Source organism: Orbicella faveolata, unplaced genomic scaffold (genome assembly GCF_042242905.1).
Source record: "Orbicella faveolata isolate gen_17 unplaced genomic scaffold, um_ofav_v1 contig_12, whole genome shotgun sequence".
In the NCBI taxonomy this organism is placed as follows: Eukaryota; Metazoa; Cnidaria; class Anthozoa; order Scleractinia; family Merulinidae; genus Orbicella; species Orbicella faveolata.
Window position 1 is genome coordinate 19,434,470 of NW_028301539.1, and position 12,435 is coordinate 19,446,904.

At 38.5% G+C, this 12,435-nt stretch overlaps 1 pseudogene across 1 annotated transcript; it reads right to left on the minus strand.

Moving 5' to 3' along the window:
• Window positions 1–1,437: 1,437 nt before the first annotated feature.
• On the minus strand, window positions 1,438–3,629 carry LOC149117007 (uncharacterized; annotated as a pseudogene). Its single transcript, XR_016205527.1, has 2 exons — window positions 3,242–3,629; window positions 1,438–3,011 (listed from the first exon to the last, which is right to left on the minus strand). The product of XR_016205527.1 is annotated as an uncharacterized LOC149117007 (transcript).
• Window positions 3,630–12,435: the final 8,806 nt, after the last annotated feature.

Consider the following 12,435-nt stretch of genomic DNA (forward strand, 5'->3'; position numbering starts at 1 on the left):
TAGTAGTTGCATAATACCCTACCACTTTATATATGTGTCGAGGTGTATCACAATGAACACTAATGTTGTGTTTCTTTGAACTTATAAATATTCAAAGTTTTGGGGCTAAGAAATCATGTTGAAATAGGTGAGGAAGAAGAGTGCTGATGACTTATTAAAGTTAATAAAATTGCACATTTTAGTTGGAAATCTTTCATTTACAACTGGGGCTGAAACTATATTGGTGTAAACTGTTCTGCTGAATGTATCTCAAAGCGGTTTTTGCAAGATTTTAAAATACCATGCAAGAAAAAGACAAATTTCTTGATTTTGACCAGTTTAATAATTAACCAATTTGACACCTTCAGATGCTTCAACTTGAAAAAAAAATTGACATTCCCGTGTTTTCAAGTCATCGATAACTCATCCTAATAGAAAAATAATTCTTACAGCACGAATATTATATTTCTTTTTATTTTTTAAAATGTCCTTTATTTGCTGGTGCTGATACCTTAAATATGTAATAACTAGAACATTGTAACTAAAACCCTTTGGCACGAATTACTATAAACTGAAACCTCCAGTAATGTATTGGCAACTCTCGAGTTTTTTGATGGAGTCCAAAAACTGAAAAATTAAAAAAGGAAGCTATTGAAACTCGCTGTGCTATTTAAGTTACTGTTTTATAGCGTTGGCAAGTTTTAAGGTTTTGCATTGTATACTTTTAGAGGTGTCTTGTGTCCAGTTTAAACTGTAGATACCTAAACCCAATATGTGACCTTCCACGGGAAAACACACATTAATGCTTTTCCGTTAAGGCGGGGGTATACCTGAAAAAATGCAACTTTTTTGAACTCTTATACCAGTCAGGATATAATTCCAAACCACAGACAACTATATATCATTGGAAAGCTATTTAATCAAAGATTATAAAATTTGCTGTTTTAGTGACACCCCTTGCATGTATCACGTGACACGGGCTGGTCAAACTGCCGCCTGCTGTGCATGACTGATGTGTAGTTGAGCAAAGATATCTCATTCTGGGCTACAGAAAACTGTGTGTTTTTCATATTATCTTACAGAATACATACTGTTAGTGGTAATAAGCGATGGGATTTGCTCAGTTGTAAATTTGCACAAAAAAGCAATAGTATCAAGTTACAAGATCAAAATTAGGTAAAATTTGAATTTTTGATGCTCAATTTCTTTACTTTAACTCCTACCACAAAATCCATCGCTTATTACCATCAACACACTAAGAAGTATTTACCTTGAAAATTTCAGCTCAATATCTCAAATCCATCTTGAGATATCTTTGCTCAAAGGTGGAATATCGACATTTTAAGAAATAGTGCTTTAAAGTCAATAAACACAAATAAAAGACAGTATCAATCGAACTGTGTTCCCAATAAGTGTCAAACAGTACATGTTCTCATTATTTGAGTCTGGGGAAGTAAATTAAAAGCTGCCGGCCTCATAATTGATGCCCGCCATCTCACGGAGGGCTTCTTCCCGCCTTGTGCGAACAAGTGATAGGCCCTGGCGACGCTTCTTCTCTTTTGTTGTTGCCTGGCTATCAGCCTTACAAAGTCTCTTCTTGTCCTTGATGTGTATTAAGCTGCTTGTATAGGACCCATGTGGAATAGAAAGTCTTTCCATAATTTTCTTTCTGCTTTCTGCTCCTTTATGGAAGTGACATACTGCAGATGCAGCTGCACAGCGCACCACTTTGGCTCCATGGTGCTTATGTTTCGGGCACCTGACCCAAACCATTGAGTTAATGCACTCATTGGGGTTTTGGGTTGTTCCCCTTACACATCTCTCAAGAAGCTTGGAGTCACTGAGAGTAAGAAATGTTGGTTTCAACAGTTCCAAAAACACCACTGGCAAACAGTCATCCCCTTTGTATGTGTTTGTGCCTGTTGCCTGGTCCTGTTGCCACTTGCACCATGAGTTCTCTCCCACTGGACAGAATCTATGTTGCTTTGTAGGATTGTCTGATTTGACACTGTGATGTAGTATGGCAACAATGTTCTTTTTCATTTCATACACAGCAACATCTACTTCCCTTTCTGAGGGATTTGCCTTTGAGAGAGTGTTTTGACGGATAGCCAAGCCATAATACTTTTGAAGTTGTTTTATCTTGCCTTCAGTCAGCTGGCCATGACCACCAATGGGCTTTCCATCCTCAAGTTTTCCTTTTGTTTGAGATTTTAGGTTCAGGAGGTGTTTTCCCATCCTCTTTTGGACATGGCCTACACAGTCAAGCTTTACAACTTTGCAATCACTGCTGTACAAATTCTCAACAGCATTGAACGCTTTACTGTCCCCATCTGATACCATCCATTTGTACCGAATGTTATGCAGCTCTATGGATCTCTTCCACAGAATTTCAGCTCCCTCAGCTTCCATTGCTGGTGAACTCCCTTTAAAATTTATATCGCATTCCCCGGATGCCAAATGTTCTCTTCTCCACTCTTCAAATCGCTCATTGTCGTCTTCACACTGACTTTTCTTCAATGCACACTTTTGACATGCTTTTGACAAAACATGGTAATCTAGTACCTCACCTGTGTCCACTGAAACCACAAAAACCACACCTGTCAATGAGGTGAAGCCCCTTTTGGCCCACGTGCCATCAAAACTTACTGCCGCATCTATAACATTTCCAGTATCAGACTCTCCATTCTCCTCCGTGATAAGCTTTCGAAGCTTCTGGCCTGCACTCAAGAGTTCTTCTTTGGTCACACTTTCTAAGACATCTAAAATAGTCTCCACCTGCTTGTAATAGGCCCTCTTAGACAGACATGGCATGTTCATAATACTGCAGAATGATGCAAGTCCTTCGTAACCACAACCAGTCTCAATTGAGTGGTAGACAGCTCTTCTGTTTACGTCAAATGACTTTCCTCTTTTGGAGATGTTGACTGAGGTGTGTAATGTGGTGTCTTCATCACAACCATCACAGCATATGGAAAGATCAGACATCAGCCCTGCACGCCTACCAGTGTTCTCTTCAATAGTCAGATTCCCTAAAACCAATTATAGTGTATTTGAAAAACAGATACATTCTTCAAAAATGTAAAAGCAACCAAAAATTTTATTGTCATATACCCCCTATACCCACTGCTCCCACAATACTAATGCACAATAATTTTTAAAATATATAAAATTTGCTTACATACATTTATATTTATAATTTCAATTTCAAACACATTTGGTTAAGTAAACTGTCCTACAAGTTTCATGTTGCTTTACTCACCTTCCTCGCATCTGTGCACATTGGAAAGGACTGAAGATAAGTTCTTCAAATGGACCAGTCTGTAACCATCCTCTACCTCCACTAATTTAGTTTTCTTAGTTTCTGTTTCGCTTTCTGAGCTTTCAGAACTGTCATCTTCGGAGTTTTACAGCTTCATCTTCTTTCTAGATGCACTCTCCGGTTAATCAAGCTCCGTGTCTGAGCCTTCCATGTCACTTGTTTCCAATAACTCTTCGTGACTCTCGTGGGGCATCTCCGGTTTTGAGCGAGCAATTTCATCCTCTTCCAACACTGGTTTTTCCACCGATTTTGCGTATGAAGGAACCCCGCTAAACCCTTTTCCTTTCCGTGTTTTTCTGAAACGACTTTCATGCCTTTTCCCAGCCATATTCAACCAAAAATATTCCTATATGTCTATACTCTGACCTCCAATGCTCCCACAGCTAAAATTCTATACCATAATGCAATTGGCAATACCCCACTTCATGTAAGAGGTAACAGAGAATGCCCTATTTGACAGTGGTTCGATTTTCGCGCTTTCCTGGGGATTCAAGAGGTAGTAAACAAGAGAAAAACAAAAGTTATCATTCCCGTTGCCATGGTAACGTGATTTTTATAGATCACCTCGTCCAATAAAGTGCCTCGCTGACATTAAATTATTAAAAATAGTCAAAAAATTCATTTGTCAATGGAAAGGTAAATAGTAAAAGATGTGTATTCCAACGAAAAATTTTTTTCCATTTTTCCACCAAATTTCAGGTAGAGCCCCGCCTTAAATAACTAATAACTAACACCTAATGAACGGAGAGCAAATGACTTTTCAGAGCGTTTGAACGACTTGGTTAACGCTTTGAACGGGCAAGTGAAAATTTCTAACAGTTTCCAAAAGCGTTCAAACGACTAGCTTGAATTTTCTCGACGCTTTTTCCGAACACTTTTAATGGGTAGCTTAATGATTTTTGCAAACATAAACGATTGAATGGAGCACGTTAATGAAAACGCACGTCAATGAAAACGTTAAAGTGAATTATCTAACCCTTCAATTTTCGAAAAGCAAGCAGACGACGTTTCAACTGGGTAAATATAAGCTTACGCTGTACCTGTATCGAGATAATAGTTGGAAATGATGAGGCCAAAGTGCTTGTACGATTGGAACAGTTTGTACTTAGTTAACTTACGTAGAACAGTCACATTGTATCGATTAAGAGACCAGGACATTTTATGTGGTTGTAATAGCGTTTTATTACTTACCATGACTTCCATTCACGAAGCTCAAAGGTGAGCAAAACTCAGGGGGCGGAGACGGTATGACAAGTGCATTGTTTACAGAACCGAATTGACAGAAACTCCGGAAACTTGAAACTCCGAATTGCATGTTATCAATTTTATAGAAACTCTTCTTTCAAAAGATATTTCACATCTCGCCTCGAAGATAAACTACACTGCATGACTGAAAAACATAGCTTACACACAATTGTTTTACGTTAATTCAACACTTAACCAGTTGAATGTTTAACTTAAACAGTCTACGTTTTGATTTAACGATTTCAAGATCTTTTAACGCCATTGAAGGGAAATTTGAACGGTTTTACTAACACTTTTAATGGAAGGTCAAAACACTTTTAACGACTTTTCCAATGCTATAAACGGCTAGAGTGACAATTTGAGCAGATGCTATAACACTTCTAATGATTTTCTAAATTGTTTTAACGATAAACAAATGACTAACAAATGCTTTGAACCATTAAACAGAAGAGTGTTAATGTACGTTTTCCCGTGGAAGGTCACATATGTCAAGTTAAAGTTTATAGAGCTGTCAAAAGGTGATTCGCTTCAGACACTTAAATTCAATTGTCATGAAAAATTTGACAATTCATTTTATTGCAAAAATCTTGGTATAGTTGGATAGCCTACTGTATAATCTTTAATTTTATATAGGGTTTAAGTTTGTACTGCTTAAACAGGATGCGGTACATTGCTTGGACGCGAGACACCTCCAAAGGTTTACAGTAACCGTAATGAAAGGCTGAACTGTAACTACAGTGAGAGGTGGGTTTGTATCAAGCTCCATTCAATACAAATCATCCTCATTTTCCATGAAGGCCTCAATTTCAGGATAGTGAGCTTTACTAATTTCTATGATACCATGGACACATACCAGACACTGTTTCTTGTAGTAGGGTGACCAGTTGTCAATTGTTGGGCTCATCTAAGTGTCCAACATAAGGCTGAAGCATTTGGAGTGTTCTTTTTGTTGTAAATGAGAGAAGACGTTTGCCCGCAGAATATTAGGCTTTAATTACCAAATCTCTTACTAACACAAAACATGGCGGCCAACTGTAACCACGAGGCAACCACAAGGATTGCAGGCTCATATAATAAAGTTAAATCACGAAAGTGAAGAATGATCATCGCAGTAAATTTTCCAATTTCAGCAATTGGAAAGAAGCCTGAAAAAAATCAGGGTTTCAACGGGATTCGAACCTGTGACCTCCGCGATACCGGTGTGATGCTCTACCAACTGAACTATGAAGCCACACATTGGGAGCGAGGCCACTTAATTGAGTTCATATCTTCTTGTGAGGAGTGAAATGATGTGAAGTTTATATGAAATAATTAATATATGAACACCCTGTGAAGTCAATTTCCGCTTTTTTATCCCCTAAAAGGTAGGATGAGCACCCCTGCCATTTTTATATAGGATTCTCCCTAGGGAAATCACTTAAGGCGAAGTTATATATATGTTTGAAATTCATATGCAATAACAGTGAAATATTAATTTCTTCTTACCTTTCCATAAATTAGTTGGTGCAGCCATTGTATTTTGTCTGCTTGAAGATGTTTATGTGAAGTTGTTGCCTCGATGATGTCCTTGTTGATGTCTCTGTGCTTTACTATTCTACTACACCCTTCCACTTCACATTTGACAGCTTTCTCGCATTTATGCATGTGGAGAATGATGTTGGTTCTATAAGTGATAGGAAAGTTACTCTTTGAGAACTTTATACAGTTGAACCACCTGTGAGTGACCACCCAAACTGTCAAGCTTAGATGGTCGTTTATGGGAATCGGCCGCATACAAGAGAAAACACCATATTGGGTCAAAATTTTGCCTTATTAGCATACGGTGACTACAGAGGCTTACCCCATGCCTGAATTGTTTTATTGATGTAAAAAGTCAATTTTGAGGGAAAAATCTGGTTCTTGCCATTGATAAATTTCCGTCAGGAATGGTGATGTCACAACACCTTGAGTGCTTACCATTTGAATGGACTTTCCCGTGGAATTTTTTGGACAAATGGAACTGCACTATTCCTCCAACGAAATGGATTGGGTTGAGCCGTACCATTTGATCCTAAGTTTCAAGATATCTGTAGGTGGGGGCCTGGACAACAAAGATGGCAAGCAAACTTGTGCTGTTAGATGTTTTAACAGACAATGACTTTGAAAATGATTTTTTTGGAGAAAAAGGACGACTTAATTCTTTTTGCTGCAGCGTCCACATTTGCAAAGAGAAATTTAAATCGAATCTAGGGAATTTTGGAGCAAAGGATTCCTATGTATTCTTTGGTGTTGCAAGAGTACTGATGATGGGCTTGATTTTGAAACCAGACTCAACTGATTGCATTTCAAAATTGAGATTTGATTGACTAATCAAGACACGTTTCTAAAACGTCATTTGATATATAAAAGGAGATTCATTTCTAGAAATGAGGCTTCAGTCGAGTCTCGTTGGTACAATCCAGTCTTTTTGGGGCATATTAGTGAGTAATGATAGTAATGCTTGATAATTGTTGATTGTTTTATTTATTAATTAATATTAATATATAATTTTTGCGATTATACATATTTAGATATGGTGGCTTCCAGTATCAATTATTTTCACTTTTGAGCAGACGTGCAGCTTTTGTTTACAAAAGGACGACACTTTCAGAGTAGGGATTTAAAAATGTTGCAACATAGAGGTTATACAGAAAATTGTCTATTTAAACAAGGAAACGGGCTTTAGTGCTGTTATGTTGCACTACCCAACATTTCTGGATTTCAAAGAAGATTGAGCAGAGGTTAATTGATGTTGAAATACTATAGTGCCAATGTCTATGACATGACAAATAATAAGTCGTTGACTGAAAGTTTGTCGTCTCTTTACCATAAGGATTACAAGGATTTGTTGACTGTTGATCTGCTCAGGGTTATCTTCTGTCGCTTGTTGACATTGTAATTCGTTATATTGAGGTAGATTTTATATTTGAAGAAGCTAGTCTTAAAAGGGGATAAATGACGATTTTGGTTGCTTTTCTTTTCTCTTGCTCCAAATTAGCTGAATTTTTGCATGTGGTCTTCAATGTAATAGAAAACCGTGTTCCTGTATTTTTGCCGCTGGTTTTTGCTTCGCTTTATAAAGACGCCGCTAGGAAAACTGAGTGGTTTTTTGCATACGCAATATCCTGAAAACAAAGCAAAGTTTAGCGGAAAAACTATGGGACATTGCTAAACATACCTAAACAAAACTCTATGCGAAATTTGGAGCGTTTTCAACAAAGTTCACTTTTGATTAAAATACCTAACGCCCTTTTCCCGCCAAGGCTGCAAATAAACGAAGCCGGGCCTTTGTTATGATCAAGAGAGCCGATCCTTTGTTATAATAACCAAGCCAAGCCTTTGTTATAAGTTGAAGTCTCGCCTCGGTTTATCATAACAAAGGATCGGCCTGCTGCGACCGCAGGGACTTTGATCTCACTTAGAAAGCAGCAAAATGTCAATTTCACGCAACATATAAGCTCAAAAATGTTAATTTTAGGTCAAAAAAGGTTTAAATGTTGATTTCACGTTAACGTGTGACGACAAGGAGGTCGATTTCACTTAGAAAGCAGCAAAATGTCAATTCCACGCAACGTACAAGCTCAAAAATGTTAATTTTAGGTCAAAAAAGGTTTAAATGTTGATTTCACGTTAACACGTGACGACAAGGAGGTTGATTTCACTTAGAAACCAGCAAAATGTCAATTTCACGCAACGCATAAGCTCAATGATGTTGATTTCAAGTCTAAATAGGTTAAAATGTTGATTTGACGTTAACGCGTGTCGGCAAGGACGTTGGTTTCACTTAAAAACCAGCAAAATGTCAATTTCACGCAGTGCATAAGCTCAATGATGTTGATTTCAGGTCTAAATAGGTTAAAATGTTGATTTGACATTAACGCGTGACGGCAAGGAGGTTGATTTCTCTTAGAAACCAGCAAAATGTCAATTCCACGCAACATATAAGCTCAAAAATGTTGATTATAGGTCAAAAAAGGTTTAAATGTTGATTTCACATTAACGCGTGACGGCAAGGATGTTGGTTTCACTTAGAAACCAGCAAAATGTCAATTTTACGCAGCGCATAAGCTCAATGATGTTGATTTCAAGTCTAAATAGGTTAAAATGTTGATTTGACGTTAACGCGTGTCGGCAAGGACGTTGGTTTCACTTAAAAACCAGCAAAATGTCAATTTCACGCAGCGCATAAGCTCAATGATGTTGATTTCAGGTCTAAATAGGTTAAAATGTTGATTTCGCGTGAACGCGTGACGGCAAGGATGTTGGTTTCACTTAGAAACCAGCAAAATGTCAATTTCACGCAGCGCATAAGCTCAATGATGTTGATTTCAGGTCTAAATAGGTTAAAATGTTGATTTGACGTTAACGCGTGACGGCAAGGAGGTTGATTTCTCTTAGAAACCAGCAAAATGTCAATTCCACGCAACGTATAAGCTCAAAAATGTTGATTTTAGGTCAAAAAAGGTTTAAATGTTGATTTCACGTTGACGCGTGACGGCAAGGATGTTGGTTTCACTTAGAAACCAGCAAAATGTCAATTTTACGCCGCACATAAGCTCAATGATGTTAATTTCAAGTCTAAATAGGTTAAAATGTTGACTTGACGTTAATGTGTGACGGCAAGGATGTTGGTTTCACTTAGAAAACGGCAAAATGGTAGGAGCCCATGATGGGCTCCTGAAAATGGTAATTTCACGCAACGTATAAGCTCAAAAATGTTGATTTCAGGTCAAAAAAAGGTGTAAATAAAAATAAAATGAAACAAATAAACATTTCAATAAGCACTTTTCCAGATACGGCAACGTCTTCAATGGCTAAAAAATCACGAGATAAAACATAGCTTTCAACAAACGCGATCGTAGCTTTATGTCACGCACCGCCATAACTTCCAAGTTCAAAATGCGCTGGTACCTCTTATGCGTGATAAGGATAACAACTTTGGTGGCTGTTTAGTTTTGGATTCAAGAATTTGATGACTCCACGTGAAAACGCTCTATAAATAGGGCTGACAGATTAATAGATTAACCCTTCTGCGCAACGTACGGGTCTCCATACATCTGCATGTCCCCTGATCCCAGAAGCTCAAAACACTACAAATCATGCCGATTTGAAATAAAATCAACACAAACTGGATCACAGATCTGTTACAATCGATCGCCACTTGCTGGCCATTATTATGTTTAAATCTAGTTACCAGTTCGAGAAACGTCCGCAGAACGTAATCGCAGTGCATGCCGGGAAGGGTCTTTACACCTCGTGCACGGGAAAACATGGCGGTCAATAGAAGACAAATTTTATAAGTCTAAAACCAGTTCTCGCTTTCCAAACTTTGACGCTAGCAACGCTTGGCAAATGGGCCACAACTCACCAGAGGGTATTTTTCTTGGGCAAGAACTGCTCTTGGATGTTGCTACCTGGCTCGATCTGACTTCGAACGCCGATAACACGATTACGGTATATCAGCTGCCTTCGAAGTTTCAGAACACATTTTGATTCTTTAAAACGTGCTGATGACTTACAGGTTTATCGAGGCTTTATGATGCCTCTCAACCACCAGGTAGGCATACAAGGTACTTTAAAACAATGCTTAAGATATTAGTTGACAGAGCTCTAATGCGGCACATCTCTTTTTTGTTTGATGGCATTTCGTTTGATGCTCGATCGATTCACGTGTTGTGTTCACGTCACAATAACCGGTGTAAACAATCCGTTCCCAGATTTCCGCTCTATATGCTGTGGGATTTGGTTTTGACTTCATACACTATAAACAGTCTGCCTGTTTGCTGTTCAACAAATAAACTCCGAAAGACATGGCTAGGAAAAGCCAAGTTTTTTGCCTACGTTTTAACTCGAAAACAAAGCAAAAACCAGAGACAAAAATACAGAACCACGTTTTCCTATTACATTGAAGACCACATGCAAAAATTCAGCTAATTTGGAGCAAGAAAAAAGACAAGCAACCAAAATCGTCACTTATCCCCTTTTAAGACTAGCTTCTTCATTTGGGCTTCCGGATTATGTTTGTTATATCGAAGAATTTGTAATATGGAGGTTTGTTATATCGAGGTCTTTGTTAAATAGAGGCTCATTAAATCGAGGTTCCACTGTATATGGTGGTCTTAATCACTAGTTTTGAACTCCTTTAACCAAACTAAAATTTAAAAGTAAGGAAATATCACTCAATGAGAATATGTTGAAAAACTAATAAAGTAACTATTCAATAATTTACCTACCTACCTGCCTACCTACCTGCCTAAACATATATAATTAAAACAAACTTTTCTGCCATTACATCAACAGTCTAGGTAGTTTTTCATTTTTAGTTTGCCACCTAAACCAACTTTCTCTTGATTATCCTACTGCGCTTTAAACTGTTCTACTGATTTACATTTTAGTGAACTACAAAAACTTTGGCAACACTTTATGTATCCCAACACTGTATGTATTCAAAGCTGCTTAAGTTGTGGGCATAACTGCGATGATCAATCATTTCTTCTTATCTTTGTCCGCAGTTCAAATATATGATCTTTCATGTATTCACTTGCACTTTATGGATCTGTCATGCCAATAGTCAGGCACAGTGGCCTCCTGGTTAGAGTGATTGTCTTCGGATTGATCAGTCCAGGTTCAAGCCCTGGCCGGGGACATGGTGTTACGTGGTGTTGTGTTGTTGGGCAGGACGCTTTACTCTCACAGTGCCTCTCTCCACCCCAGGTGTGTACCGTATTTACCCGTGTATAATGCGCACCCGTATATAATGCGCACCATGATTTTCCGGACAATTTTTGAAAAAACAAAAAAATCGTTGTTCAACAAAAGACAAACATTACAATGAGTATATTCCATTGCAACAGTTTAATAACATGAACTTTTAAGCTTACAATACTCAGGTAATTTGTGTTGACCTGCCGGTAAACTTTCCTGAATCACAAAGCAGTTTTTTACAACAGTTTCGAAGTGAGCGATAATTTTAAGATTGTTAACAGTACCTCAAAATCCGTAAAAATCCTCTGACTCTGAGTCAGATGCGAAGAGCTCCTCTACAACCTCATCTTCTAAAATAGATTCATCATCTGAAGAACTGTCGAAAACACAATCATCCTCGGAACCATCCAGAGCATTTGTGATTCCACATTTTAAAAAAGATCTCGCGACCATTTCTCGTGGAATATCACGCCATGCTTCGCCGATCCACTGGCACATGAGTTCTTCGGATGGTTTCTTTTGTCTTCCAGTTGCTGTCAGTTCATGGGTTCCCTCAGCCATCCATGCCATCCACCTTTGCCTGACTCTGTCCTTAAAAAGTTTGTTTAAACAGACATCTAGAGGCTGCAGTACTGAGGTGAGCCCGCCAGGAATTATGGCCAAATCCGTGTTCTCCGATTTCAGCAAACGTTTCACTTGCTCCGTCTTGTGTGCTTCAAAGGAATCCAACACAAGTAGACTTCTTCGCCGACTTAGACCTCCAATTCGACAACGCCAAACTTTTTCAATCCAAATTTTCATGATTTCGCTGTCCATCCAGCCCTTTTCTTGGACAGCAACTACGACGCCATGTTTGTTTTGGATCTTTGGCATGGTCTTGCGCTTGAAAATGACCAGCGGTTTCAGTTTGGAGCCATCTCCTGTGCATGCCAAAACGACAGTCAGGCGGTTCTTTTCATTTCCTGTGGTTCGAATCTTCACTGTTTTATCGCCGATTGTGCTGACAGTTCGATTTGATGGCATGTCAAATTGAATTGGACTCTCATCCATGTTTGCCACAAGATGAAGAGGATAGTTGTGGGCTCTTCGCTGCCTGATAACAAACTGGTGAAACTGCACGATTTTCTCTTCGTAGTCCCGTGGAAGACGTTGGGCGAGTGTGGTTT